Here is a 24,569-nt window from a genome sequence, read left to right as displayed (position 1 = left end):
GATGCAGATATTTGCACCCAACCAATGAACAGAAGCAACTGACCCCTGTTACTGAATTAGAGAAGGCTGAAAGAAGCTGAGGAGAAGGGTGATCCTGTAGGAGAACCAGCACTCTCAATTAATCTGGACCTCGTGATCTCTCAAATACTGGACCACCAAACAGGCAGCACACACTAGCTGATATGAGCCCCCCCCCAACACACATACAGTAGAGGTCTACTGGGTCTGTGTTCTTTCAGAGATGATTCACCTAACCCTCAAGTGACTGGAGGCCCCAGGGAGTTTAGAGGTCAGGTGGCATGGGGGGGCATTCATGTGAAGACAAAGGGGTGGGGAGGAGGTATGGGATGTGGACCAATCCGAGGGTTGATGGAGGGGGTGAATAGTATATGGAGTGTAAAAAATAAATTAATTAAGGGAACAAAAGTGTCCATTAAGTACCTTTAACTATAAAACAGAAAGTATGTAGTGAGCCATATTTCTGGGTCTTTAAGTGATGCATGTTAAGAAGAAACTGATCATAAAATAACATTCAGTGGGAAACCACTGGAGGGCTTCATCATGTTATCAATCCATAAGTACAAAAGAAGATGTGCTCCTAAGTATATGAATGATTTAATAGAGGTTAAACATGGAAATAATAGCTTGTAACATGAGATTACTAGAACTGAACACTGAGACCTAAGTTTTAATGTATATTAAGTATTAAATAATTCATATGAGTCTTTTGTGCTGGTCCCTTCCCTTAGAATGACCCACTAGTGCCTGAAATATTCTCAATCCAGGGTTCCATACTTGCTGCTCCTACTGGCTTATACTTTTAAAAATTTACTTCACAAACATTATAAAATAAAATTAAGTATTTTACCCAAGTTTCAAATACAAACTCCAGTTGATTCTGGGCTTAATTTTGACTGTCTTTCAATAATTTTATATAATTTTCTGAATTTAGGAAAAATATAAACATAATGCCCATGTTGAAATATGTAAGTGAAAAACAGTTTGTACCAGTGTGATTTGGGAAGACACATCTTGGGTGAAGGGTTGATGGTTGCAAGCATGATTCACATATTGAGGGAAAGAGAATGGACTACAGTGAAGGCTACTGTGCCAGCTTGAGTAAGTCAGATGTCCAAACATGACTAGCATGGGTCAAGATGCCTATCTATTATTGTGTGGGTTATTATAATTCTTTTCTCTCTAGCCTGTAAGAGTGTAGCAGAATGTGATATTTGCATATGCTCACTTATACATATGCAGATGATTATGCTTGAGATTTACAGAACTCGGTTGGTTGCTAAATGTTATAAATAAGTAGTCAGTGAAAAGACTGCAGACCTAATCCTTATTTTACAAAGATTTAATCCATAGACTATAATTGAGCTGGTGATAGAATTATAAAAATCAAAATTTTCTGTACCAACTATAGAAATGACAATATATTTTAAGTAACCAAAAAATTGAGTCTTTGAAGGAATACAATAAAACTTAGTCTTGGCCCACACAGCAGCAATGCATCCTGACTCGACAGATGCCTGCTTTAGGTATCGCAGCAGTAACTGAAGTACGCCCGAAGACTTCAGGAACCATGGCCAAAGTTGCACAGCGAAGCAGGGACTGCCTTCATTCAGACCCAGCTGTTCCATGCAGCCATGACTGATACCTTCCTGGAACACATGTGTCATCTGGACCTTGACTCCGCGCCCATCACGGCCGGTAACACTGGCATCATTTGTATCATTGGTCCTGCTTCCTGATCTGTGGAAATGCTGAAGATGATTAAGTCTGGAATGAAAGTGGCTTGGCTAGCCGGCAGTGGTGGCTCACCTTTAATCCCAACATTTGGGAGGCAGAGGCAGGCAGATTTCTGAGTTCGAGGCCAGCCTGGTCTATAGAGTGAGTTCCAGGACAGCCCTAGAAAAACGGAGAAAAAAAATGAAAGAAAGAAAGAAAGAAAGGAAGGAAGGAAGGAAGGAAGGAAGGAAGGAAGGAAGGAAGAAAGTGGCTCGGCTGAATTTTTCTTATGGAACCCATGAGTACCATGCAGAGACCATCAAGAATGTCTGCATAGCCACAGAAAGCTTTGCATCTGATCCCATTCTCTGTTGCTGGATACAAAGAGACCTGAGCTCTGGACTGAACTCATCAAGGGCAGCGGCACTGTAGAGGTGGAGCTGAAGAAGGAATCCACTCTGAAGATCACCCTTGACAACGCTTACATGGCGAAGTGTGAAGAGAACATTCTTTGGCTGGACTATAAAAACATCTGCAAGGTGGTAGAGGTGGGCAGCAAGATCTATGTGGAAAATGGGCTCATCTCAGTGCACGTGAAGGAGAAAGGTGCTGACTTCCTGGTGACAGAGGTGGAGAATGGCAGATGTTTGGGCTGCAAGATGGGCGTGAACCTGCATGGCACTGCTGTAGACCTCCTCGCAGTGTCAGAAAAGGACATCCAGGACGTGAAATTTGGGAAGGAGCAGGATGTGGACATGTTTGCATCTTTCACCTGCAGGTAGCCATCATACATGAAGTTAGGAAGGTCCTGGGAGAGAAGGGCAAGAACATCAAGATCATCAGCAAAATCGAGAACTATGAAGGTGTCCGCAGGTTTGATGAGATCTTGGAGGCCAGTGATAGGATCATGGTGGCTCGTGGTGACTCGGGCATTGAGATTCTTTCAGAGAAGGTCTTCCTGGCTCAGAAGATAATGATTGGACGATGCAACCAAGCTGTGAAGTCTGTCATCTGTGCCACACAGATGCTGGAGAGCATAATCAAGAAGCCACACCCCACCGGTGCCGAAGGCAGTGATGTGGCCAATGCAGTCCTGGATGGAGCAGACAGCCCAGGGAGACTACCCTCTGGAGGCTGTTCGCATGCAGCACCTGATTGCCCGAGAGGCAGAGACTACTATTTACCACTTGTAGCTATTCTGCTGCCTGGCGCCTACATTACCAGCGACTCCACAGAAGCACCGTGGAGGCCTCCTTCAAGTGCTGCTGTGGAGCCATTATCGTGCTCACCAAGTGGCCAGGTACTGCCCTCGGGCTCCTATCATTACTGTGACTCTCAATCCCCAGACTTCTCACCAGGCCCATCTGTACCGCTGCATCTTCCTCATGCAGTGTAAGGATGCTGTACTGAATGCCTGGGCTGAGGATATTGACCTTCCTGTAAACTTGGCCATGGATTTTGGCGAGGCCCGAGGCTTCATCGAGAAGGGAGATGTGGTCATTGTGCTTACCGGGTGGTGCCCTGGCTCTGGCTTCACCAACACCATGCTTATAGTGACTCAACCTCCAGTGCTGGGATTACAGCCCTGATGTATCATGTTTAACTCTCCTTATTTTAAATACACATGAAAACAAGTATTTAATTCTTATTATCTTATTCTCTATTTAAGCCACCCCAAAGATTACCCCATTTTCTTGCCCATTGCTACTCGCAGTTTCAGCCTTTGTACTTTCTGTTCTTCTAGTCACACTCTTTCCATACTCTTCCTGATGTTTGACTTACAGCCCCACAGGCCTGTTGTCATCCTTGGGCTCTTGCAGTGTTTCTGTCTTGTTTCCAGGATTCTTGGGGTGGCCCCTAAATTGTGATAGTCATGAGGTTACTATTTCAGAAACAGAGGACACTTCGTTTGAGATCTTATGGATGGGTCATTTTTCTGAAAGTGTAGGAGGGGCTCATGTAGGCTGCTTTCTCTTGATGATTTGAAGATCAAGAGAAGCCAAGGTTGTTCTTTCATTGGGGAATTTAGGACAGGAATGTAAGAAGATGAAAGAGTATTACTTCTCCAGTCTTCTGGTTCCCCACCAAGCTATCTCCTCTTTCTACCTCTCTGAGTCCTCCTACAATTTCTACAGCATTATTTTTGAGTGTGCTTACTAGGGAAGACCTGGAAATGATGAGTCTGTGCCGTTTTGTTCAGAGTGTCAGGCTCTTTACCAATACCACAGTTTCTTATTATTCTCTACTTAGAACTCTGATTAATTTCCATGATATGCAGGTAAAATACCAATGTTCCCTAAGTCTGGCCTTATCAATGTGACTCCTGTGCATACAAATAAAAAGTAAATTATTTTTTCTTAGATGATAAAAGTCATTCTCTTCAGTTGATATAGCATTCCAGCCTCAAACATAAATCCAGAACCTATCACTATGTATCTTTTCTTTGAATTGGCTTTTAAAAAGTCTTTACAAAATAATTTCAAGTCTTTCTTGGAGCCAGCTAATTGAGATTCATGTCCAAAGGCAATAAGAAGATATTTATATCAATATCCACCAAGCCAAAATTCTACAATCCTGGGGGTTATGTCAAACAGTCTACTTTCTCCATATTTTACTCATACTTATGTTGTAGGGTTAGGGAATGTTTCCGCCTTCTTTATTGGGGATGAGGCTATAGTCAATCTTGTGTGAAGACTGACAGGTAGAGACTAGAACAAAGAGACAAATAATCTACAGAAACAATTCTCATGGTTTTCAAGTATTGCAGTTCTTTTGAATCCTCTATGAGTTTTCTGGTTTTAGCTCAGCTCTCCTTGTGTATTTTCTGTAATCTAAACATATCATTGAGAAGTGCTTTTAGATTTTAAATTCATCGTTTTTTTTTTCTTTTTAACCTTCAACATTGTCATCTTATTGGAAACACCCAGATGTTCTATCTTCTACCCACATCTCATCTATACATGGATGTGTATATATACATGCATGTATATGCATAGATACCTATTTTCTTTGTGTCTTATTTTTCTGCTATTGTTCAAAGACAATATGACAATGTGCCTTGCAGTTAAAATGGCAAGATGCCATGGTTCTCTGACAGCCTCCTTGGCTTCTTTCATCCTTGCCCTCATTACCTCACTACAATGAAGCTATGCCTCTACTCTACCCTGCAGTGGCTTCTCGGCTAAGAACAATGACTCACTCCCAACTTGATCCTCATTACTTAACAAAGTGCTTCTTGAGTGATCTGTTTTAAAGGGCAGCGCATCATACTCCAAGTATATAAAGAGATCAATTATGTTGTCTAGGTTATGAGCAGGAATCTGTGTCTAAGTTGTTCTTTCTTAGAGGAGTGAGAATTTTCCAGGAGTTGGAAGTTTCAGAAGGGCATTTCAGGTAATAAAAGTGATTTCGCAAAGATAGGAAAGTGAGAGAGCCACCACCTGTTCTTTTCCTTCTAAAACAAAACTGAGCAAGTTCCTATGTCCCTGTGGACAACACCCATCTGTGCCTTCAAATCCATGCTGAGTATGCTTCTACAACCCCCTAAAATTGGTGTTTCACAGCTCCCTGGAGTCCACCTGGCATTGCCTGGCTTGGTTTGTTTGTTACTGCACTTTTCCCCATGTGCAGGAATGAGGAATGCGTATCTATAAATCTGAATGTCAAAACTCAAATTCAAATGTCAAGACCATTCTACATCAATAGCTGCTTTCAATCCTGAGCCCAGCTCCTACAAAAAGGCTGGCAGAATCATTTGGGCATGTTACCATTTTCTTGTCAAAAAAACATTCCCAAAACACCAAGCCTAGACTGATGGAGCATCGACTTCATCATGGCAACCATGAGTAAGTTAGCTGGTTATCCTGGAAGTTAAAGTTCCTTTAGTGAGTTTTAAAGAATACTTCCAGTGAAAGATATTTTATAAAATTGTCCAACCAAAAGTTATGGTGCTTTTCAAACCTTTCAACGTTTTCTTGTCTTGTTTGCATTTTTGTTAAAATTAGAAAATCTGACATTATTCATTTGTTTACTTTTTGAGAAGAAGAAATATTCAAAATATTTTTGTGGGAGCAGTAGTTTTAGTTGCCTTACAATCTTTATCAGAAAGCAAAATTATAAAACTGCAATAAAATCTTAGTTTTTCATTGATGTTGGGGCACTGTTAGAGAAGTATTTAAAAAAATGACATTTTTAGCTTTAGAGGGAAGGAAAAGTGACTAAAGCATTATCAGAAGCAGTAAGTTAACAATTGTAATATGCCATTTAACTAAATTCGCACTAGAAACATTCATGGGTGCTTTGACATAACTTTACCCAAATTAGTATTTTACAAAATCCATTCAAAGGAATTTGATGGCATTCAGACATCGAGGCTATGTGTGAAGCACTTTCTTTCACCCTGTACTAACTTCCGATTTGTCTTCTTTTGTAGCTCACTGTTGTGGGTTGGGGTTACATCTGGCAACAGATACAGAATGACAATATTTGAAGGAACTCAGCAAATCCATGACTAAATCTTCCCCTCTCCCAATATGTATCACCCCTGCAGATCAGTGTTATTTTCAGAATACATAGTGAGAATCCCTTGAGTCTTGTGACATGGAGTCTTGATATTTTCTGATGCATTAATATAATTGGTCAGGTGTAATTTGCATGTAATCAAAATGCAGTTCTTGGCCTGAAACATTTTCTCATTAGTAACTATCAACTGGTGCTTACTCAGCTGAGCCATGCAATTTTTGGTTTAATAAAAGTGCAATCTGCTCATTTGTTTACTATGTTTACTCCCTAAAGGCTGAAGCTTTTGTGACTGAACACAATGCATGATGAACAGAAGAGAAACTATTAGCTGTAGGTACTGTTTTGGTGGCACAGAATTCAGAGTTGGTATTGGCTTATACCCAAGTGACTGTTGGGCTGAATGGCCCAAGCTGCTCTCAAACTTGGACTTCCAAGGCTTCCAAAATAGATCTTCAGCTCAGAAAAACGCAGTGTAGCATAATGTCCTGATTTCTGGGAATGAGTCAGTGGAACTTGGCCAAAGTCAGGTCTCACTCTCCATCCATCAGCCTTCATGTCCTGAATGCTACCTTTCTCCAAAACTCTAGACCATATGCATAAAGTATCCATTCATTCCAGTGTATCACTGGTGCTAGATAAAGGGTAACTAGCCTCTGACCTTCTCTGAGGGGAACTCACATCTATTTAGATAAACTGTCATATGGACTCTAATTGCTGCTACACTGCTAGCATCAAGAAAGGGAAAATGAAACAAGCTGGAAATTCCAGGAACAGAGGTATAGCAGCATAGCATAGGAAATGTGGGTTTTAAAAAATGATTCTCATTGTTTGGCAAAAATGACAGAAGAGGGAGCCCCAGAGCCAAGCACTACAACTACTGAACCCTCCCTTCTAGGCAAATAAATATACCAAGTTCTTAGAAATGTGGAAAACATAGAAGAAGAGGAAGAAGAAATGGTGAAAGACTAAAAGGAAAGGAAATGCATATATATTCAGTACCTATGTAACCTTATTAATTTACCTTAAGGGAAAGAGAGTAAGAGCAGAATTGGGTATACAATGAAAATGTAATATCATGCCGGTTTCAAAGCTGGGATAATTGGCTTCCCATTCTCTCATCAATTCAGGTTACAGCTATCAAAGTATAACTTCTTCTTCATGCATTATTTAATCAATAATTAGTCATGGTTGGTCTGGAACTGCAGGCCTGTAACCCCAGCTGCATAGGGGGATAAGGAAGAAAAAAAACTAGTTTGAGGCCAGAATGTATACCTCAGAGAGAGTCTGTCTCGAAATAAAAGTGAAAAGAAGGCTCGACATAGAGCTCAGTGATAGAACACTTACATGCCATGGATGAAACCCTAAATTCAATCCCTCGTTTAAAAATAAAACTGTCAAACAAGCAAAATCAAGTAAACAAACAAAATCATTATTTGCTCACTCCAGTTTTCAAAGACTTTCCCAAATCTCTTATGATCTTCATTTCACCATGACCAGTGTGTTAACCCCACCTCCAGCTAAAGTAGGCTTCTTTCAGGGACTTCCTTGATTTCCATATGAATTTCCCACAGGTGATACAGCACAGATTCACCTCACAGGGATGAGTGTGGCCAACAGGAGTTATTTTTCCTTACTGGGTGAGATGTCTCTCAGGGCAGTATGTTCTTCACCTAGTTATAATTTACACACATAAAAAGAATATACAATTTTATTACATAGTATCACATTCACTTTTTGTCCTGTTTCCCAAAGATTCCATCTGTCACACCTTAACCCTGTGCATCTCGGACATGGAGCAGGACTGGCTGATCTGGGCTCTCTTACAATCTAGACAACTGTTCAAAGGGAATCTGTGATGGTTTAAGTGAAGATGCCTGCTAGGTTTGTGTATTGGTACACTTGGGGTACCTTTTTAGTAGTGCTTTTGGAAGACATGTGAATATAGGCTAGGTTGAAAGTTTAAACACATGTACCATTTCAAGTCACTCTCTCTTCTTCATACTTTTAGTCCAAGGTGTACACTCTCAGCTAGCTGTTCCAGTCACAATGTGTGTCTTCCACAATGCCTGTGTTCCATGATGGAGTTCAACTCTTACTGCCCAGGAACCAGAAACTCAAACAAACTGTTCTTTTTATAAGTTACCTTTGTCCAGGTGTTTTATCACAGCAAAAGTTAGATCCCATGGGTGACTGTAGAATGAAGTGATGTAGAAGAGGGTTGTATAGACAACATGAAAATGGGAAGTCTGCAGGATATCAGCAAGAATGTAAACCACAGATTTTCAGCACTTGGATGCTGAAAAAGATAGTTTAACTCAAGCTATCTCTATTGTTTTGAAAGTAAAGAGTAAAGTAAAGATTTGAACCTAATTTAAGTGAAATTCCTCTAATATCTAGTGTTCCATAGGAGACATAGTCTTCTGAGAGACTCCAGAAAAATACTGGGAACACCAATGGATAGTTCTGATGAGGAATCCATGTACCAAGCTAAGGGATGGGATGTATGATCCCTAAGATTTCTGAAAACCTAGAATCCAAGTGAAGTATGTCAGCATCCTGAATTCTAGTTACAGGGACAGAGAGCAGAACACGAGAATTATGGACTATTTCCATTTAATGCTCCAAGACTCACTCCCTATACTGCAAGTCTTCTTCCCATTCTCTGGCTATAAGGCAACTAGAAAAATTATTTCTTTTTTGCTATTTGCCTTCTTCTCAGCCATACTCCATCTAAGATTCAGAGCCCAAGAATACAAAGGCAAGACCTAGTCAGGGCTGACAATTGAATTTTGTGGCTGTATCTGGTTGGATCTTTGTCTTCCAGGCCTCTCTTGAAGATTTTAATCTTTATTCTCTTCACTTCTCCTTTGGCACACCAGCCCAAATCTTCTACTGTCTTGGGCTTTGATCTTTCCTCTGTGTCTGCTGCCCCCATTACCTCCAATTCTGTAACCTTTAGCCCTTTAATGACTGCTAATGAGCCATATATGCTGATTACTCAAGGACCTGTGTTCATCATACTCTTGGCTGAAGTTATTTTATATTTTTGTGTGGATATGTAGCTTTCTTCTGCTTAAAATTTTCAGTTTCTTAAAAGAATAAGTCGTCCATTGATTATAATACATTATTTTTGTCTATGTGAAGAAAAACAAATTTGACCTGTTATAGTAACTTGTATTGATCTTTGTGCATCTAATAATGAGGACCATCAATTCACTTAACAAATATTGACTCTTACAATAAGTCACTGTGTAGTGGTTGATATGGAATGAGAGACTGCATCTTATACATAGAAGTCATCTGCAACTTAATAAATGCTCAGTAAATGATATTTCACTCTTAATATTCAAAAAATGGCAACACTGTAATATACATCAGCTTGTTTTCCATATCATAAGTTAGATAATGTTGGTGACCTGACTACAAAGTACCTAGTAAGGTACCTCAATAATTGGAGATTAAGTAATAGTCCAAATATCAGTAGTGAGGTTTTTAAATTTAATAAGGAATCACTTAGCTTGTGTTTCCACTTCTCTGAAGGATAGCTTGTTAAAATGCTAAACCTGAGGGGAGTGTGCATCTGGAGCTCAAGGAGATAAAGGGCAAGGCACAGGTCGACTGAAAAAAAGGCTGTCTTTGGAGACATTAGAACACTTGGACTAAGGAGCAGAAATCTGGGGAAGCAACAGAGGGGAAAGACCAGTATAGTCTTTCTAAAAGGACAAAGAAAATGATATGAAGGTAAATAATAAGGTAAGTGCCACAAATACATTTTAGGAAGTTGAGTCCTGAGATACAGGGAATGTTCTGGAAAACTCCAAGTAAGCAAAAACTAGTTTACTCTGCTAAGAAAAGAAAAAAAGGAGGGTCTTTTTCAATTATATGATAGTTATATCAATTATTTACTTTAAGCTATATGAGTGTGGATGTTCGACCACAATGTTTAAGTTGTACAAACTCGGTAAATTGTTCACGGTTATGCATTAATACCTATTAGGATCCAGAACACAGAACTGAGATAGATATAAAACATGTAACTGAAGAGGTAACTCCTTCAGCGTTTTTACACCTTGGCTTGATACTCTTAGGAAACTCTCTTCATTTCTTTTATTTTCAAAGAATGAGCTGACACATTCAAGGCCATTAGCAGATTGCCAAGGCAGCCAACAATGAATTACAGGTGTCAAACTGTGGAATCATAAAAGTGAAGGTTAATCATTATGTCATGGAGTTCATGATTCCAGACATTGTACCAATGGAAAACTATAAACCTTAGCTGCCTTTTGCCAAGCTATTGAGTGATGGGTGCACTGCCAACAAAATGCCTATTAATCTGAGTCTATCTTGTAGGCACTGTTTGAGGGATGCACAGGATTTCTTAGGAAAGAAATATTCTGGAAGATAGATATGCTCACGGGGCTCTGTGGCATTTGTTTTCCCAAGGCAGTGCTTATATGATGTGATGGTAAGTTCAGATTATCTGTTCCAGTTGGCATGAGCAATTTACCATTCTATGTGATACATTGTTGTTTCATGCTTTGTTGTCTCTGGGCTCCTTGAAAATTACCAAAAACTTTCTAGTAGACAAGATACTCTAACCAGCAGTCATACTTGAAGACATCTTGTACCTAAAAATACAAAAATCTTACCATGACATATAAATGTAATTTGCTTGACACAGAACACTGATATTAATTAAATGGGTACTAGACAGGACTAGGTTCATAGGGGTACTTACAATGTTTTGCTCTATGATTTCTTCTCTCTGTGTGGACATGTGTGATATGTATATGTATCCATTCATGTGTGTGTTATATACATGAGTATATGTATTTGTAGGTATGCATGCTTACATGTACATGGGCACATACATATAGAACCCAAAGGTGGAGATTGGGCATCTTCCTCTTTCACTTACCACATTACTTTTCAAAGGCTTAGTCAATGTTGTATCTGGAGTTCATCAACTAGACATGAAAGCTTTGGCCACTGAACTCCAGTAAGGAGTCTCTGCTTTCTTAGTCCTAGGAGAACAGATCTGCCGCTGTGTCTGGCATGTTCAGTAGGTATGTGGGATCTGAACTCAGGGCCTCACATTCTTGTGGATACTTTACTGACTGAGCCACCTTCCAAACTGCTTACTGTAATTGTATATTAAAGAAATGCTTTTACTCTAGTATCATATTAGATCATACACATTGAAATGAACTTGAATATTAAGAAAGTGAAATATATATTACTCATGTTGATGTGGAGTGTATCCTGCCATAATTGAGTAGCTTCTCAAAAGTAAATGTGTGAAAGCCAGAGGAGAGTGTTCCAGGATGGGAAATGTAACTTGCCACGGGCCGGCCGATCTGGGCCTCTCTCAACCAGCGGGAGAAACGGGCGTCTTAGTCAGGTCGACAAGACATAGGCGAAGAAATGATGGCAGAGATGACACATGAAGTATAGGATCTGAATGTATTTCTTAAAAATGGCATCAGACTTTTACAGTCATTGCAAAAGAGAGATGGTAAATCTGGCAGCTCAATAGTTGAGGTACATCTGAGGCTATCTAAAACATATTGGGTCTAAAGCAGCAGCTATCTCCTCTGAACTGGTGTTGCATCCCCGGGCCCAAGTGCTCTGGGCCCGGGAGACTGTGGAATGCATAAATCTTGAGTCCTAGCCCACCTAAGTTCTAGTCTTAGTCTGAGCACCAGTGCAAGTGCAGCGCGAGTCCCTCTGCGAGTCTTTCTGAGAGTCCCAGTCCTCGTATACAAAGGGAAAAGCAGGTTTAAGTAGCATACAGCAAGCAGGGCAAATTACAAGAGTCACATAGGCAAGTGACCGCACACCAAGGTCAGTAGGGTCTGGTACCTAGGTGTGAAGCAGGAGGAAGAGGAGTAGAACTCTCCCTGTTGAGGCATTTTGATAATCTTATGCTAATTCTCTGGTTCTGCTGGAGGCAATGACCAGGAGGTTTCAATCTAACATTTCCTGCTAATTTTCTGGGTCTAGCTGCGGGGAGGCAGCGAGGAGTCCCGACCTAACACTTTTAGCTAATGTCCTTGAGTGAGGGAAACCCTTCATTACTCTCTAGTATGTAAAACATTTCTAACTATTGTAAACTATCTATTGCCCTAAGGAATGTACTCGATCTCTGTTGCTAGCTTTGGTGAGGCAGATACTTTGAGAGAAATTGCAAGCTATGGACAGCTTGGTATTAAACTAGGATAGTTGGAAACATTGTGCTGGCCAGAAAACAGTGCCCAATTTTAGCCATTTACAAATCATTACTTGGGGTACCTTTATGCCTAATTATGAGGGCATGTTGATGATTGGAAAGACTAATCTGGAACACGTCTGAGTTAGGGGATATCAGTGACTGTCTGAAATCTAGGAGGCACAGAATCCTTTTGGATTCTTATTGCCTTTTATCCTTTAATCAGGATTTTATCCCCGATATTTTGGATGTGACTTGAGTAGAGGAGTGTGCGTAGCAGTAACTGAAGGTTTTCTATCCAAAAATGTAGCTCGAGGCAACTCCAGCACAATTTAACCTCTATGAAAATAGATTCACTCTTCATGGTGATTAAACTCAGATTTAATTAACTAAGGCAAAAAGAATAAGCACACAGACTGCTACATATCCATGTTGATTCTAGGCACACAGCAACCCAGTCATAGCTATGCAACAATCCATTGTTAGTGGGGAAGAGAAACAACATCCACAGGACACACTGGTCTACCCCTACTTCATTTGTGATTCTTGTTATTTATTTACTTTTAAATGTGGCATACCTCTGAGCTAATGAAAGGCTTGTCCTATATAGAGGAATTTATGGCTTAAAGAGTATTGCTGAACATTTCTATAGTCGGGGTTCTCTAGAGTTACAGAATTTATGGGTAGTCTCTTTATAGTAAGGGAATTTGTTGATGACTTACAATCTGTAGTCCAACTCCCCAACAATGGTCAGCAGCAGCTGTGAATGGATCTAGCAACTGCTCTGTCCCACAAGGCATGCAGGCAAAGAAGAGAGAGTGAATCTTTCTTCCAATGTCCTTATGCAGGTCTCCAGCAGAAGGTATGGCCCAGATTAAACGTGTGTACCATCCATCATTCCTTGATCTGGGACTTGCTTAGTCTCAGATGACATTGAACTCAGAAATCTTGCCTTAGTCTGCTGGGATTCATAGCCACTATGCCTCAAGATCTCCATGCCAAGATCCAGGTCACAAACTTGTATCTTCCAGCCTCAAGATCAGGATCACAGTTGAGCCTTCCAATTCTGCATTGTAGTTCATTCCAGATATAGTCAAGTTGACAACCAGGGAGTCAATGTGAAATTTGGTAGTTAATTTGAGACTCAAATAAAGCTGCACCTCCACAGTCCTAAACTATGAAATTGTATCTCAATTGTCAGAACTGTAGGACATGTACCTGTGTTGAACTGATGCAAATAGGCAGTGAACTTGTTTGTAGTGTGACGTGGGAAGTAGAAACCCTGTAATGTGGATGCACAGCTTGTTTATATTGTTTAGTTTAGAAGTGCACAGTCAATAACTTCTTAGAAATTATTCTTAAAGCTATTTGTGTAGGCTTCTAACTGACAGCATAGCTAGAGATATCTGATTACCATCCATCTCTTGATAAATCAGTGAAGAGAAGCATATTAACAGAACTTTGGTTATCTTATCTTTGCTGAAGGGCACATTTAAAAACGCAAATAGCAGTTCAATAATCTCCTTTGTAAATCTTAGACATTTTGCTTGTAATTGTTTAGCTTAAATGATTTTTTTCCTCTGGTTGGTTTTTTGTTTGTTTGTTTTGATTTTTTTCTTTCTTGAAAGGTTATGGGGAATTAGACTCTCAGATACTGTCTTGAGATAGTGGCAGATATACAGAGGACTGAGTTCAAGCCACTCTAGGATGCCATACTTAGATTGAGGAAAGACTTGACCTTTTAAATCATATGTACATATGTGTGAACATAACTCCTTTCCACTATGCAATAAGCAAGAGCTAAAAGCTATAAATAATATAAAAGCAATCAAAATGATGCAATAATGCCTCCTGAGAGGGCTGGAGGTAAAAATGGAATAGGAGGCACAAAGTATACCGCTTCATGATTGGGACTTAGTAAATGCCCAGTACATACTAGCTGCAAAGTCACCATATAGATTTGTTCTGTAATCTGACATGGAGAAACTATTGGTTGTCTCCAAGCCCCCATTTCCAGTCTTTTAAAGTGACACCATGGCAAGAAGTTGGACCTGTGAAGTCTTTGATACTACCCATGAGTGCTAGTGACTTTTGCCATCTTTTGTAATCCAGTCACCAATTATCTGCCAGCCAGCTTCTCACATATGACCTTGCAAGTGCAGGCAGTCAAATCTGATGCTATAGTCAGAGCTCTAGCATGTCAGTGTGAATCCCCAGATTTCTAGAAAGGACTAAATCCTTAAATCTTTTTTCCTTGACCAAGGAAAGAACTACATGTGGAAAGGTCAACCCACATATATTTAATTCAATATCAGTTAGATTCTGTTATAGAAAATAGGCGAATATGCTGCCATACTAAAGGTATTCCAGATACTGTAACCTAGTCATATCACTTCTATGAGATTCTTTTGGAAGTTATTTTCATTTAGTAGGTTCTTTACAAAATGTACTCTGTATACAGATGCCCTGGTGATCATAAGCGTGAGAAGCTTCTGTTTCAAACTTGAGGGTAGAGGTCAGAATTTGTTCATTTTAAGATTGTGAGGTATGGTAATAGTGTTGATACCAGGCCTTGAGTGGATGGAATTGGAGGCTTTATACTACAGAAAGACAATGAACCCATAACCTGTATGGACTATACCTCTGACTGGAAGGTTTAACCAACACCCCTTTGAAGGTACACCTTCCACCCTTGTATGTCATCAAAAATCCTTTTTGTGGCTGAGAATGTAGCTAAAGTCAAAAAACAACCAAAATCACTGCTCATCAAAGAAGTAATTGTACTAGCACTAGAAAGTTCTCTCAACAGTTGTAGTGGATTGAATATACTTGGCCCAGGGAATGGCACTATGAGGAAGTATGGCCTTGTTGGAGTTTGTGTGGCCTTACTGGAGGGAGTATGTCACTGTGGAGGTGGGCAATGGGACCCTGCTCCTAACCACATGGGAGCAAGTCTTGTCCTATTGGCCTTCATATGAAGTTGTAGATCTATCAGCTCTTCCAGCACTATACCTGCCTGGATGCTGTCATGCTACCACTTTGATGATATTGGACTGAACCTCTGAACCTGTAAACCAGCCCCAAGATCTACAAGTGTGCCCTCCATTTCTGGATTGTGGTTCATTTTAGATGAGGTCAAGTTGACGACCAGGAATAGGCATCACAACAGTTAAGAGCACTTGCTACTCTTATAGATGTCCCCAAGTTTGTTCTCTGCCCCCGAACAACTCACAACTGTCTGTAACTCCAGTTCAAAGGAATCCACCACCCTCTTCTTGCCTCCAAAGGTAACTGGACACACAAGTCATGTACATCATATAAGCGGATAATGAAAATGAAAAATTTAAAGAAGTCCCTTGTGTCTGTCTACTCTTGTTTTATGCTTATTGTTGTTGGTAGTGGTGGTCGTGGTGGTAGTAAGGATTGTCCTTCCTGCTCAGCTTTGAAAGAACCTGATTGTCTTTTCAGTTGTGAGTCAACTCGCTGCTTGACATTTGCCTGGCCAATGCCCATGATCCATTGCATATTCCCTTCTTCATTGTGCTTCTCAGAGCCTTCTCTTTGATATTACTGTAATTAATTTTCATCCTTGAGGATAAATGGAACAGTTCAGATTCAGTTCACAGCGTCTCTTGACTGTTGCTTGTAGACCACAGACATATTAAGTTAGCTGGAGGCTAACTGTCCAGGATGTGACTTTGTCCCCCTCCACAATCGTGATCAGTCTGAAGTCAAATTGGACCTAAAATTTTAAAGCATTTTTTCCTACTCTAAGGCTACTATAGGGATTAAATAACACTCGTGATTCATTTAGTCCACTACATATTGTAACCAATATATGCTACAAATGTGTTTATAAAATATTATTATTACTATTGTTATTATCACTATTGTTATTATTATTATTATTATTATTATTATTATTATTATTATATCATTGTAAAAATTACCTTGAGTAAAAAGAATATTAAATTGTGATGCTTCTTTCTTTCACATTGAAGGAAATGAATTTATTGTATTTCCTTTATTATGGGGACTATAAGGACTATTTTCATATAAAGGTACATCGATGCTCTTCACCTTTAAATGATGTTTTGAACTACCTTTTAATATAAAAATATTCCTTGTGTCTCCATTACTCCTGTTCATCTTGTAGGCAGGAGAGATTATAGGTTGAAGGTTTTGTGACTGGGTTGATGTCCCAGTCCCACTTCTGGAAGCTATAACTTGCCTGGTTATAGAAGGTGACCATTTCAGATTCCAGAAGCCCCTTACTTGGAGATTGGGAGGCTTCACTGTACTAGAGTTTCTATATAACTCCCCAAAGACATTCAATTTCAAGTGTATCTCCTGGTACTATCTCCCTCCTTTCCTTCTATTCCCTTTCTAAATCCTGCTCTTCCCATCCTCACCTGCCCCCAGTACACCCACAAAATTTGTTATATTTCTACTTCACAGGGAATTCCATATGACATCTCCCAGCTCTTTCCCCAGCCTTCCTTATCACATAGCCTTTCTAGGTCAATAGAGATTGTAGCATGATCATCTTTTACTTAACAGCTATTGTCCACTTATAAATAAGTACAAACCACGTTTGTCTTTCTGGATTTGGGTTACCTCACTTGGCAAGGTTTCTTTCTAGTTCCATCTATTTGCCTGCAAATTTCATGATGTCATTGCTTTTAACAGCTGAGTACAACTCCACTGTATAAATGTAGTAGATTGTTTTTATCCATTCTTTGAGGTTGTTTTCAATTTCTGGTTACTATGAATAAAAATGCTATGAATATAGCAAGTGTCCTCATGACATAATGGAGGGTCATTTGGGTATATACCAAAGAGTGATATAGCTGGATCTTGAGGAACATCAATTCCTAACACTGTGAGGAACCACCACATAGATTTCCAAAGTAGCTATACAAGTAAATATATTCCCACCTGCATTGCAAGAGTTTTCCCTTTGCTAAACATACCGGCCAGCATGAGTTGTCATTTATAGTTTTGGCATTAGGAATTCTGAAAAGTGTAACATGGAATATCAGAGCCGTTTGATTTTTATTTCCCTGTTAACTAAGGATATTGAAAATTCTTTAAGTGTTTCTCATCCATTTGAGATCTCTCTGTTCAGAATACGCAGTTTGGAGGTATACGCCATTTTTAATTGCATTACTTTTCATTCTGTAGCCTGTCAGTTTGTCCTATTGATGGTATCCTTTGCCTTAGAGAAGCTCTGCAGTTTTATGAGGTCTTATGTACTAACGGTTGATCTTAGTGCCTGTACTATTAGTGTTCTGTTCAAGAAGTTGTCTCTATACCAATATATACAAAGCTATTTCCCACTTTCTCTTCTATACAATTTGGTGTATCTGGTTTTATGTTGAGGTCTTTGATCTACTTGGACTTGAGTTTTGTGAAGGATGATAAATAAAGATCTATTTGAATTTTTCTATCCTGTTAGACCAGCAACACTTTTAGAAGATGTTTTTCTTTCTTCTGTTGTGTATTTCTGGTTCCATTATCAAACATCAGGTAGTCATAGGTATATAGATTTACATCTGAATCTTTGATTTGATTCCCTTGATCAATATTTCTGTTTTTATGACAAAAAAAGACTACTCCAACTTGAGATGATAAGAGGGAGCTCATTCATAACACTGCCTGAATGGCCAGGAATCAGAAACAGGACAGGCCAGAAACCCAGGATAGAACCAAACAAGACTGGCCAAGAAAAAATGTCAATGAAATGATTCCTAATGATTCCTAACAATAGTCTACTATAGTTCTGAATCAGTGCCTAGTCCAGTTGCCATCAGAGAATCAGAAATGCATCATCCAACAACTGATGAGAGAAAATGCAAAGACCCAGAGGCAAATATCAAGTGAAGCCAAGGGAATCCCATGAAAGAATGAAGGAAAGATTGTAGAAAACAGAGGAGTCAAGAACACCATGAAAACAAGTCCCACAGAAGCAACTAAGTAAGGCTCATAGGGGCTCACAGAGACTGAAGTGACAAACATGGACCCTGTATGGGTCTGAACTAGGTCCTCTGCATATTCATTATAGTTGTGTAGCTAGGTATTCTTGTGAGACTCCCTGTAGGGGGGATGGAGGGTGTGTCTAACTCTTTTGCCTGCACTTGGGACATTTTCTTCCTATGGGGATTATCTTGTCCAGCACTGATAAGAGGGTTTGTGCCCAGTGTTACTGTAGCTTGTTAAGCTTGTTAGATGACTTTTCCTGGGAAGCCTACTGTTTTGTTTTGTTTTTGGATTTTTGTGTTTTATTTTGTTTTGTTTTTTTGAAGGGAAATAGAAGAATAGATCTGAGGGAGAAAGATAGGGGTCAGGGTGAGGGAAAGGGACTGGGAAGAATGATGGGAGAAGATTCTGAGGCCAAAAGGGGAAAAAAGAAATTAATTTTTTTAAAAAAAGTCCCCCTTTCAATATACACATTCACTTAAGACACTGGCTTGCATTCCTAGAATTGACTGTTTACTATTATACTTAATTTGCAAATATGGATACCTTTTTTGCTGTAACTGATATTTATTTTCACTGACCTTAGTACCCCCAACCAAATACTCTCTGATATATCTGACCAAGGAGTTCTCTGAAATGTTCTCTTCAGCCACAGGTCTTCCTTATTGCTATTGAGATAATAGAATAAAAACAGGAAGTCTCTACAGCAGACCCAGTGGGTATGATAAGCACTTTCCTTAGAATAGCTTCATTGATAACATTTAAATGTATGTTCACTCCCTTCCTACAAATTTAGGAAACAAAATCATTTGATAAAACACCCAAGAAGTCTCTCAAGGAAAGTAATTAATCACATTATTAACTTATGGACAATGAAGATTGTTGAAAACTTTCCTGTTATTCAAAATACTTTGGAAAATAAAGTATGATTACTTTGGTTATTGGACTCTAATGAAGCTTCCATTGATTTCCCAAATGTCAGAGAGGTTTCAGGCTTTTTTTCTCAAGGATTCACCTAGCAGTTGAAACACGCCTACTGTGGAATGTTGGTCTTCATACAAGAAGCAAAATCTTGCAACTAAGAAAAGAAAGAGAGTTCACCATGCTCTTTTCCTGTCTTTCTAATTCTTCTCCTGAAAGTCTCCCCTGCTTCTCCTTCTCCTCCTGTAATACTCCTCTTTCCCTCCCCCTCCCTAATTATATGTAATCTGCTTGTCCTTTTTTCTTTGTTGGTTTTCTTATCAGGTTTCTGCCGCTGTGGACAGTCAAGCATGTGCAGGGCAGTTAGAGAACCCCAATCATCCTGTGACTTCCCTTACTGTCCCCCACTTCTGCATGAGAGAGATAATTGACAGGATAGTTGTCTTTTTTCCAATGTTTATTTTTGGCTTCACACACTGAAAAAAGAAAAAGGTTACTTCATTGCCTTTGTTACTTCACTTTTATTCTTCAAGTCAAATATAGCTTATTCTATTTTATTCTTCTGTCAATAGTTTGCACTTTCAACATTATCATTTTATTGGTTTAGTGTATAAAAGTCTAGACTTATTGTTAGAATAAAACAATATACCTTGCAATGTATAGCAGCCAAGTCTCTCACCCTTGTGAACACCTTATCTTTTTTATAAAAGGGACCTTAAGAGGCTGGCAGGGGCTGTACTCTTAAATCCTAACTTAGGATGGGACAGCTGGATTGACCAGTCCTAGGTGCAACCCAAAATAAAGCTTGCTTCAATTGGACAACTGTGAATTTAGTAATTTTCCTCATAATTTGTGGGTTTAACATCTATATTGTCATATATATTTAATTTTTTATTTTTCTCAGAAGTGTAATGTCTCTATTTTATTTCTGATGAGTCACTGTTGTAGCACATGCTCACTTTTAATTATTTTACCAGGCGTATTTTTATTTACTGAGTTGTTAAAAAGAGTATTTCAGTAGGTTCAGAAAGCCAAAGGAAAAAAATGAAGTGGTAGGAAGGACTTTTATTTCTCTCTTTATTCAGTCCTGGCCCTTTCTCTCAGCCTGTTTTCTCCTGAACTCTTTTGTTTCTGTTAGTCTTATTGGCCATTGCAGATAACCATCCTAATCTCTCATTTCGATGTTTTCTTTACTTCTACAGAACATTATAATGGATCTTAAATGCATGCATATATGTCATAACAAAAATTCTTTGTTTTTCTTCATCTGTGATTATGTTGACCACTCTTGGAATTTTGCATTCATAGTATCCTCATAAATCTTCTCTATTTTACACATTTCTTCTCTTTCAGAGATTTTAAGGTAAACTCAATTTTCTTTATCCTCCATTTCTCTTAAGCATTAATATTTTTCATTTATTTGTATGCTTCTCTGGTCAGTGCGTACATGTTTGTGTGCGTGTGTGTGTGTCTGTATGTGTGTGTGTGTCTGTGTGTGATATATAGGCATAACCCTAATAATTCATGCATGGGAGGTGAGAGGGCACTTTGCAAGAATTAGTTCTTTCACTATGTGTGGCACTTGACTCAAAATAGGGACTTCAGATTTGGCAAGCATTTTTATCAGCTGAGACGTCTTGCTGTCCTTTAAGTACATTTCTATTCCCTTCCCATATTTTACTTCTATTGCATGCTGGATAAATCCTATAATTTCCCTTATATTACTGTGTAGCCCTTGAGGTATTCAATTAAAAAATTATCTTGTTTTTCTTCTACAATAACTAAGAAATATTGTAGCACCGTGTATGGCCCCTGGTATGTTTCTTGCTTAGTTGATTGTTTCCTCAAACCACAGTAATCTAGCCAAGGCTGGTATCATAGATGGTACTGGTGAGTCTAAAAGCAGTAGCTCAAGGCCAGCCTAGGCTACCTACAGAGACTATACCTCAAGTGCCTTGATCCTATTGTTCTTAGACAGCAGTGTTTTCTTTGGTGTCCTACATCCCCTATGACTTTTACACACTTGTTTTGACATTCTCTTCTGCAGGGTTGCCTGAGTCTGGAGGGGTGGCATTTGATAGGGATGTCTCTTTTAGGGCTGAGTAATCCAAGATCTTTCAAACTCTTCATAATGTCTGTGAATCTCTGTATTTGTTCCTATCAGCAGCAGAAGAAGCTTCTCTGATGATGAATGAGCAAGGTGCTTATCTATGAGTATAGCAGAATATCATTAGGAGTAATTGTGTGGTTATGTTTCTTTAGTAGAACAATAGTATTGAATTTCCCCTGGATCCTTGGAATATTTAGTCTCAGGTCCATAGTTATACGAGCAGCTTCAGGTATGGATTCCATATCCTGGAGTGGGCCTTAAATGAATCCTATATAAGTGGGATATCCCCACTAGCTGTGTGCCACCATTGACCACCAATGTGGCAATGCCAACATTGCCAGCATGTTTTGCAAGCAACACACCATTGTATATCAAAAGGTTTTTGGCTTTGTTTGTGTTTGCATTTCTTTTATGGTCATGTGCTTCCCTATACTAAAGACTCCAGAACACTGTTTCTCAACCTTCCTAATGATGTGACTGTTTAATACAGTTCCTTATGATGACCCCAGTCATAAACTTTACTTTCATTACTATCTCATTACTATAAGTTTGCTACCACTATGGTTGTAATGTAAATATCTGATATGAAGGATATCTGATATACAATCCCTACTAAAGGGTCATTTATTCAATCCCCCAAAGGGGTTTTGATCTACAAGTTGAGAACTAGAACATAGGGGTGAAGGTTTTGTGTAGGAACCAGCACAACTTCTCCATATTTAATGAGTTGCGTAGGTGTTATCTTCAACAATAGGTCCTTGCTGACAGTGTGTGGAGAATACCCAACGTCCTTTCCAACAGGCTATGGTTTTTTGAGTGTTTCCACAGGAGATCCTTTTGGTCAACAAGTCAACAAGGTGCTCCCAGTACCAGTACTGGAAGCTTTATTTGGTTTCAAGAGATGTCCAGTTGGATATATACATATATGTTCATATATGTATATATATGAATAAAAAACATCCCTCCCTGCTTGACCCTTCTGTTCTAGTGCTATGTACCCTGATACTTAAGCAAGGATGTATGAGCAAAGTTCATATATATATATATCCTGAATAAAATCAGCTATGGCATGAGATTTTAGTGTGTCTTATTTTTTAGGCTACACTGTTCCCAGCTCCATCCCATGTGGTAACACAGCCAGTGTAAAAATCAGTGTCAGGGTTCTTCAGGAAGATAAGAATCATCTACTTTAATATCTAGCTCTACCATTCTTGGGCATTACCCAAAGAATGCTTCATTCTACCATAGAGACATGTGTTCAACCTTGTTCATACCTTCTCTATTCATAATGGGTCAGAATTCAAAATAATCTAGACATCCCTCAACAGATAACTGCATTAAGAAAACGTGGTACTTTTAAACACTGGAATATTACTTAGCCATGGGGGTCAGAAAATGTAATCATTACGATCACAGGTAAATGGAACAAACTAGAAAAAATGATCCTGAGTGAGGTAACACAAACTCAGAAAAATTTTGTGTGTATTCTCCTGTGTAGATATTGGCTATTAACTTAGTGATAAGCAAGCTACAATACATAGAGCCACAGAAGCTAGTCAGGGACTATGGGAGATGGATAGATCTCCTTAGAAAGGGCAAACAGTATAGATAGTTATGCATGGACAAAGGGGTTAGCACTAGAACAGAAGGGTCAAGCAGGGAGGGATGTTTTTTATTCAAAATGTAGCCTGATACTTAATCAAGGATGTATGAGCAAAGTTCATATGCATTTAAGCTATATAGAGTCTCTAGGACAACCAATACTTGAATACATAGTAAACTAATGCATAATCTGAAATAAACCCACTCTTACTAACTATGCCTGGGAAGGGCATGGAAGTACATTGCAAGAACATCCCATGTTATAGGGGAACAGAGGTTACTAGTCTTGGCACTTGTTTTCCAGGAACTTTCTCACAAGTTCTCATAATTCTCTTCACATAGCTTAATCATGTCCTTCACATGGCTCTGCAAGTTTTCAGGCCCAGCAGTAATGGATGGTTGCTCCAGATACTCCACATCCTCATCAGCATGAGCCTTCATTTGTTTTATTAATTTTAGCTATTTGGATGGTTGTAGGATGAACTCTCAGAGGATTTTGATTTGCATTTCTCTGATGACTAAGGATGTTGAACATTCCTTTAAGTGATTTTCAACCATTTGAGTTTCATCTTTGTAGAATTTGCTGTTTAGATCTCTAGGCCATTTTTAAATTGGACTATTTGTTTTCTAGATATCCAATAGTTTTGTTCTTTATACATTTTAGATATTAGCCCTCCATCAGATATACTGTTCATAAAAATCTTTTCCCATTCTGTAGGTGGGTGTTTTGTGTGAATGATAGTGACTTTTGCCATTCAATGGTTTTCCACTTCATAAAGTCTCATTTATTAATGGCTGATTTTAGTGCCAGTGCTAAGGGTTTTCAGTTCAGAAAGCCTCTTCCTGTGCCAATATTGTTAAGGCTAGTTTTTCTCCACTTGCCCTTTAGTCAGATTGTTTCTGATTTTGTGTTTAAGTCTGGTCCCTTTGCAGTTAAGTTTTACACAGAGTGGCAAGTGTGGATGTGATGGATATTTTATCTGGAATAAACTACAATCCAGAAATGGAGGGAACACCTGTAATCTGGATCCTGAGGTTAGAAGAATATGCTTTTAGTCTAGATCTTGATGTATGCCTTTAATCTGGGCCAAACCTGCTGGAGGACTTTCTAAGAACAATGTAAAAAGGAGGGGCTTGTTTGTTCTGCTTGCACTCACTCTTCCAGCACATCAATTGGATTCTACATCTTTGGAATTGCAGCTTATATAGAGAATAAGCTGAAACATCCAGCCTTGTAGGACTGAGCAACTACTAGATTCTTGGCCTTTAATTTACAGATGGCCATTGTTGGATTAGTTGAACTGCAACCCATCAGTCATTCCAATAAATTGCATACATATGGAATTTCATTTATAGTGTATATATACATATATAATATGTACATCATACATAATTACTACATATATTATCTATGCATACATTGTGTGTATATATAATGAATATACTATATGTATATATGTATATAATGTATATGCAATGTATATTATATACATA

General features: G+C 38.9%; 1 protein-coding gene and 1 pseudogene across 10 annotated transcripts in view; both read left to right on the top strand.

Moving 5' to 3' along the window:
- Nrg3 (neuregulin 3) overlaps positions 1–24,569 on the top strand; it is a 1,082,533-nt gene that overhangs the window by 818,061 nt on the left and 239,903 nt on the right. The window lies entirely within an intron of this gene.
- LOC116085119 lies at positions 1,086–3,323 on the top strand (annotated as a pseudogene).

The sequence above is a fragment of the Mastomys coucha genome, unplaced genomic scaffold, assembly GCF_008632895.1.
Source record: "Mastomys coucha isolate ucsf_1 unplaced genomic scaffold, UCSF_Mcou_1 pScaffold9, whole genome shotgun sequence".
Lineage (NCBI taxonomy): Eukaryota > Metazoa > Chordata > Mammalia > Rodentia > Muridae > Mastomys > Mastomys coucha.
The sequence above is the reverse complement of the archived record's forward strand: the minus strand, read 5'-3'. Positions and strand labels throughout refer to the sequence as shown.